The sequence below is a fragment of the Lygodium microphyllum genome, chromosome 1, assembly GCF_053477565.2.
Source record: "Lygodium microphyllum isolate KBCC chromosome 1, Lygodium_microphyllum_v1.1.10, whole genome shotgun sequence".
Taxonomy (NCBI): Eukaryota; Viridiplantae; Streptophyta; class Polypodiopsida; order Schizaeales; family Lygodiaceae; genus Lygodium; species Lygodium microphyllum.
In genome coordinates this window covers 14,042,347-14,049,372 of record NC_141135.1, presented here as the reverse complement: position 1 = coordinate 14,049,372, position 7,026 = coordinate 14,042,347, and the positions used below count along the sequence as shown (strand labels likewise).

General features: G+C 36.3%; 1 non-coding gene across 1 annotated transcript; it reads right to left on the bottom strand.

Annotated features, from left to right (window-relative positions):
- Window positions 1-6,667: 6,667 nt before the first annotated feature.
- On the bottom strand, window positions 6,668-6,739 carry TRNAW-CCA (transfer RNA tryptophan (anticodon CCA)). The gene has a single exon. It is a non-coding gene; the product is annotated as a tRNA-Trp (tRNA).
- Window positions 6,740-7,026: the final 287 nt, after the last annotated feature.

Below are 7,026 nucleotides of genomic sequence, written 5' to 3'. Positions count from 1 at the left end.
AAGGATAAGCATGGACAATGGATGGGAGAAATGTTCAAGGAAGGATTCATAGGTCTACATGTAGCCAAGGGCAATTGTCTCTCATCAAGTAAGTCATCATGATGCCTTAGGGAATCAAGTCGATTGCTTCAGTTGAAGAAGGTTAGAGATGGTAATCTTGTTTCACTATTACAACATGTATGTCTTGCAAATAACTTGAAGCTTGCTCCGCATAATATGTGCTATGTATTCCCTTCAAATTGTATGTCTCTAATAAAATATTTCTCTTCCTTCTTATGTTCCTTTATGTTCATGACTCCAACCACTTACCATATGTTTTCTCTTGATAGATGTTTCTCCATCAAATTTTCTTGAGGATTAGCCCTTGAAAAGTGTTATAGAGATGCACAAAGCCTTATATGTTACTAGAAGCTAGACCATGATGGCCAATAAATATTCACAAATCCTTCTTAACTCCAAATATTTATTCTAAAATTACAAATATATCATGCCTACATCTATAAATCCATATGCTACTCTAGAACTTCTTTCTTGCCTTTGATTTGACTCTCCTGAATGGTGCATTTCTAGCCAATGGTTTGATACAACTAGTAATAACCAATATTTTGAAAGATGAGCTACATATATTCTTTTATTTAATAATCTTGAGGACTTTCCAAATCTCCACATCAAATTTGAAGGACTTTTTTATTGCTTCTTAAGGGATGTACATGATCCCAAGCTACAAAAGTGCAACGAGGCACTCAAAGAGAAGGAGATCAAGAGAAAGAAAGTATAGTGGATGATGGTTCATTGGCTATGGTCTTACTATGATAGAGGGTTCATCTATGGCAAGTGGTTTTGGTTAAGGAAATTTTGTAGAGGGGGATTTCATAGAGACTATGCTAGTTGCCAAGCCTATTAATAAGAAAGATTCTTGGATGACAGTATTGATGTAGACTTCCAATTTTATGGGATTTGCAAAGTTTGTGTTTCTTTAGGATGCAAAAAGATTATTTGGTTTGCTAGAAGATGAGGTGCTTTCAATGCTTGCCTTAGCCTATGACCTAATGTTGGATATCATGCCTACCTTGACACTTGGAATGATCTTCCCAATCTTGAGGAGGTAGAGCATGCTATTGGTGCCTTGCTATAGGCACTTGATAGGATAGAGCATATTTTTTTACCATTGTTGATCTTGATACCACTCATGTTATGGTGGATACCATGAGGAAACCAACCATGTCACCTAATGAGGTGCCCCTCCCCTTTCCAATCTGCCCTCTCACTTAGACAAACATGCTTGCCAATACAGTTTATGAGGCCAAGTCTAGTTGACTGGACAAAACATGTAGAGACCACAATTCATGAGAATAAGTAGGAGATCATAATTTTGATTTATGGTTTTTCTAAATCCTTCCAAGATTAAAATAGTTAACTTTTTAAAAGTAGACCGTCTTAGGTATTGATGAGTTTGCTAGTTGGCAAAACGGTTGAGGGACATTTGGCAAGAATGATGTCTACTTAATACATTTGAAGAACTTTTCTGTGGAATCTTGGAAAATTCATAGATCATGTATAGCTAACCATATTGAAAGTGCTCTCTAAGGTGCTTTGTGTATCTACCATTACTTTAAATGCCCACAAAGTTATCGTTGTGGACAAGGAAGGGCTAAGGCATGTGCTTGGCACACATTTTCATAGTAGAGTTATAACCTTGATTGCCCTGAGCAAGGCCTTTGATAAAACAAAGACAATGACAATGGCTAATGCAGTGATAGGCCGCCAAAGCTCAATAGCTAAGATGCCTTGTCAAAAGCAATCTACTACTTCAATCAAGAAGCTACAACCAATAATTTTATAAGCATTGGTTTTCTTTAATGCCATATGGTTTTTGTAAACCTATGTAAGTGCCTAGCACTTATGTTAATAGCCTTGTACATTGATGTGATATTGGAATATGGGGTTTCTTTTTGTACACATTGTATTTGTAATTGCCACAATATGAATTTGAGTTTTTTAGTTAAGTATGCCTTGCAATTTAAGTATTGAGGTGCTTCTTCTACTTATGATGGATCTATGAGTTCATATCAATATAGTGAAATTCATTTGTTGCAATAGCTTGTAATGCATGTCAATCAGTCATTTGACTAGGATAGACTTGTATAATTTCCTCTAAGGATAATTGTGATACTATGAACAAGGTTATCTTAGGTTAGAAAGAACAAAGATATTGCAAATGATGTGGTTGTGGTCGCTAGGAGCTACGCAAATTTATACTAAGTAGCGATCTCTCCTACAAGTACATTCTCTTTGAAAAAATGGTAATGCACCTCCATGTGTCTTATCCTAGCATGGAACAATGGGTTCCTGGCTAGCGTTATGCTACTCATGTTGTCAAAGTGAATGACGATTGGACCATCTCTCTTCACATCCAAATCACCCAATAAATTTTGTAGCCATACCCCACCTCACATGCTACCATAGTAGCACCTCTATACTGAGCCTTTGTACTTGATAAAGCAATTTCTAGTTGCTTTTTGTTGCTCCAATCAACTACTACACTACCAAGGGCAAATATGAATTCACTAGTAGATATTCTATTTGGTTTGCTACCAGCCCAATCTACATCTAAGTACCCAAACACCTATACATCATTACCTACCTCATAAAGAAGTCCATAATGCAAGGTGGACTTCACATACCTCAATATGCATTTGACTGCATCCAAATGAGGCTTCCTAGGTACCTGCATAAACTAACTCACAAGTCTAGCAACATAGATGGCCTTTTGATGGTCATATAGATCAACTATCTTCCTGAACATAGTAGGGTTTTCTATCTCATCCCCAACATTAGTAATTAACTTTATGTTTTTCTCCAATGGAACTAAAAGAGGCTTATATGCCATCATACCATCGTATTTGGATAACATATCCAAGCTATACTATCTTTGGGATGGCCATATACCATTAGCACATTTGTTCACCTCAATACCAAGGAAGTATCTTAGCTCACCCATATCCATAATCTCAAACTTTTGTTTCAAAAGGCCCTTGACATTAGCAATCCCACTATCACTATTATCTATAATAATCAAGTCATCCACATAGATGATTATGACAACCAAATCTATATCATCCTTTCTCACATAAAGTGAGCAATCTACATCTTAAATATAAAAGCCAAGGTTGGTGAGATACTCTCCAATCTTGTTAGACCATGCTCTAGGTGCTTGTCTTCGCCTATAGAGTGTCTTCTTTAACTTGTACACATATATGGGATACTCTTAATCATCATACCATGTTGGCTGCTCCATATACACCTCTTCTTGCAAATCACCATGTAAGAAGGCATTCTTCACATCCATTTGCTATTGTAAATTGCACCCTTTGGTTGCTGCCAAATTAATCACACATCTAGCAATTGCCACCCTAGCCACTAGACCGAATGTCTCTTCATAATCTATGCCATATATTTGTGAATAGCATTTTGTAACCAGCTTGGTCTTATACTTACTAATCATCAGAATTGCTCATCAAGATAGCCCTTCCCCCAACATCTAATTGACTTATTTTATCATATTATTCTTTTCAAACACATCATTTATTAAATATTTATTTTGATGATTGTATTCTCTTGGTACTCATCATTTACTAAGTATCAAAAGGAGCTGTTGGAAATATGTATGCTACTTTTTAACATACTTTTGGGGTTTGTCTAGGCACAAATTGTAAATCCTTGTAGTACTCATTCATGAATCTTGAGTCATCCCACTTGTAGCCTATATAAAGGAAACCCTACTTAAAACCTTGTATATGGGATGCTATATGCATTATTCACTCTCTCTTAGTGCTAGTGTTCTTGGCACTCCCTTTTGGTTAGTCATGTGATCTTCATATGATATAAGGGTCTAAATATCTTATATGATGTTGAATTCTCCCTTTGCCTAATACATATTACTTATTTCATGCTAAGGAGAAACAAGCTAGGGAGCCTATTCAACCTATATATACTAATAAGAGGTAGCCAAGCCACAACTAAGGTGAGAAGAATATGATGCTTGATGGAGCATCAACTTCTAAGTAGATTAAGGGTAACGAGAAAAAAAGAACTAGTAGAATGGTTTGGTGATACACAGAGATCAAGGATGATGATTATTAAGGATGCTTACTTTAATGAAGTGCGGAATAGGGAGGTACTCTAATGTTGATTAAGAATTTTAGTAAGCCCACACCTTAAAGTTCAATGATGGCTTGGTAGTGTGCTTACTATTTAGATTCATATTGATGGAGTATACTGTGATGGCTTGGTAGTGCACTTGCTATTTGGATTCATAATGACGCCTTGGTAGTGTGCTTGCTATTTGGGTTCATATTGATGGAGTATACATTGATCTCTTTTCTTTATGTGCATTGGACTCTTTAAGAGAAAGGAGGAAGAATTGGGAATGGTAAAACAAAAAGTAAATATGCTCTGTTATTTTGAGACTAGAACGACCATTTTGCATGAGGATTAGTTGTGCTAAGGTTGCGTGTTGATGAAAAAGAGAGACACATGGGAAGAAGTGATTTAGCTTCTACGACATGGCATAGTAAGCATCTTGATGGTAAATGGAGTACTAATGCTACTTGGGGGACAACATGATTGATTCTATGTATGGGGGTGGATAGTGGATTACTCCTAGTATGGACTATGCCTATCTTAGGTCCAATGATCACCAAGGAATCAATAAATGATACTTCATCCTAGTGCTTCACTAGGATTCTAGGTTAGGTTTTGAGAATTAGGCTTCAAATAGATTAGAAAAGAAACAATATTTAGATACGAAAGTGTTCTGGTGATCTAGGCATGACCATGAGATTGAGATTTCAATGGCTAGTGGAGAAGTTTAAGGCAAAGCTACAAAAGTCGATTAGTGTTCAAGGTGGAATATTAGACAAATTAAGTGTATATCAACTTCTATGTGAACATTTTTAAGACCTATGTTTCCTTTTAGCAAGGCTTGTTGTGGTAGAAATTAGAGAGTATTTTGTTTGGACATATGTAGAGAAGTATGCATGGCATATTATATATTCAAACTAGTTAACTAACTCTAAGTAGGTAGATCGTGCTAGTGTGGGATCTCTCCATGCAAAAGCTAAGAGATTATGCATGCAATATATTGGGATAAGTTGATTGCCTCAAAGTAGGTAGGTGGTGCTAGTTTGGAATCTCTTCATAAAAAAGCTAAGAGATTATACATCGGTCTAATAAGAGGAGTTGTGTATGATAAAAAATGGGCTAGTCATATGTGTCACTAGATTCCTAATGCTAGATTGCTAAGTAGAACTTAGGAAAGATTGCATTGCTCTACTATGATATTTTGCAAAAAAAGATAAGGTAGTTATAAAATCTTCACAATTGGATCAATATCTAGCTAATTCCTAGAAAGAACTTGTTGATGATCACAACTAGATTGAAGTTATAAGAGAGAAGATTTACTTTTGTTGTTTGCATAGTGAGGCTTTTGTTTTGGTGACTTTGCACGAAGGTTTAACAATTACAAGTGCTCTTTAGCATTGTAAAAAAAAGGGAGGTCATGGATGGACTGATATATGGGAACTCATGTCGACACTCTCAATGGAGCAAAAGCAATGGTTACTATTTGTCTTAAAGAAAAAGAACGAATCATGGCCAATTGTTGCTATCAGAGGCATGAATGCAACTCTCTTAAACAATGGAGTATTAATAAGGGTGCACTATCACATGCAAGAAAATTGCACCTTTCTTTTATTACATGAGAGAGAGAGAGAGAGAGAGAGAGAGAGAGAGAGAGAGAGAGAGAGAGAACAACCTTTTTCTATAGTTTTGAAAATAAACCCTTCTTTCTTGAAAAGCAAGATATCCACACATTTCAAGGCTAAGGGGACCACTTAAGTGAAGTTAACAGAGTTGGTAAATTATTTGAAACCTACACCATCTTATCATTGCACATTGTATAAGCGTGCCCTAAAGGGCGATGCTAACAAAGAGACGTGCTAACCTTTCGAAAATCTAGTTTAATATTTTGAAAAGCCCAATCTTAGATGCATTTTTTATGATCAAAGAAGCCTAGTTAAAATATCCGGGTAGAGGGGCTTTAACGACTTGGAAAAGGAAACACAACCATGCTTGGAGGGAGGGTAACTCCATCCAGGGTAAATACTGTTTTGGAGGGTAGTTGCAAATAAATTACCAGCAGCAAAATATTGAATCATTGAGTATCATCGAATCAAAAATCAAATTTATGTCCTTTGCATGGAAGGAAGGATGAAGATGTGAAGCACCAATTTTAGGATTGCCCAGATGCCTTTTGTTTTTGGTTTAAGATAATGAAGCTTATGAAGGAAATTGGTTTGCGTAACATTTTGAATCAAAAGAAAGTGCTTATAAGTCATAGAGCTAGTCTTGAGTGAAACTCTAACATTAAAGTTAGGGATAGTATACGAGTCCTTTCACAAAGGGAACTTATATTTTCTCCATTTTTAGAAAATGAAAATCTAAGAAATGTCATGCATTGGCACAAAATCGATAGCCCTTCTTGCACGAACTTTATACAGGTTTATAAACGTGGTGTATCTCCTCACTCAAATAAAAAATTGATCGATATATGAATATGATTGTTCTCGTCGAAGAAGGAGAAGAGGGCACTAAAAATTGCATGAAGTGAACCCGACGTGAATCGAACACGCAACCTTCTGATCTGGAGTCAGACGCGCTACCATTGCGCCACGGATCCAAGTTGCTGCATATAATACGACTCATATTGACTTAAGAACGTTTATACACCTGCAAAGTCTTAGTATTTCCAAATGATATAGGAAATAATGGTTCAACCTTCACTTCAAACACCCTCCCTCTCATATGGTGCCATGTGAAAGAACTCGTGGTTTTTTCAAGTTGCAATTCCCATCAAGGTACTTTAGGACTACATGATATAAACTAAACAATACAAAAAAGGCTAGCAATACCACGTGTGCATATCTCTCTTCTTGAAATGAACAGAAACAAGTGCAATTACACACA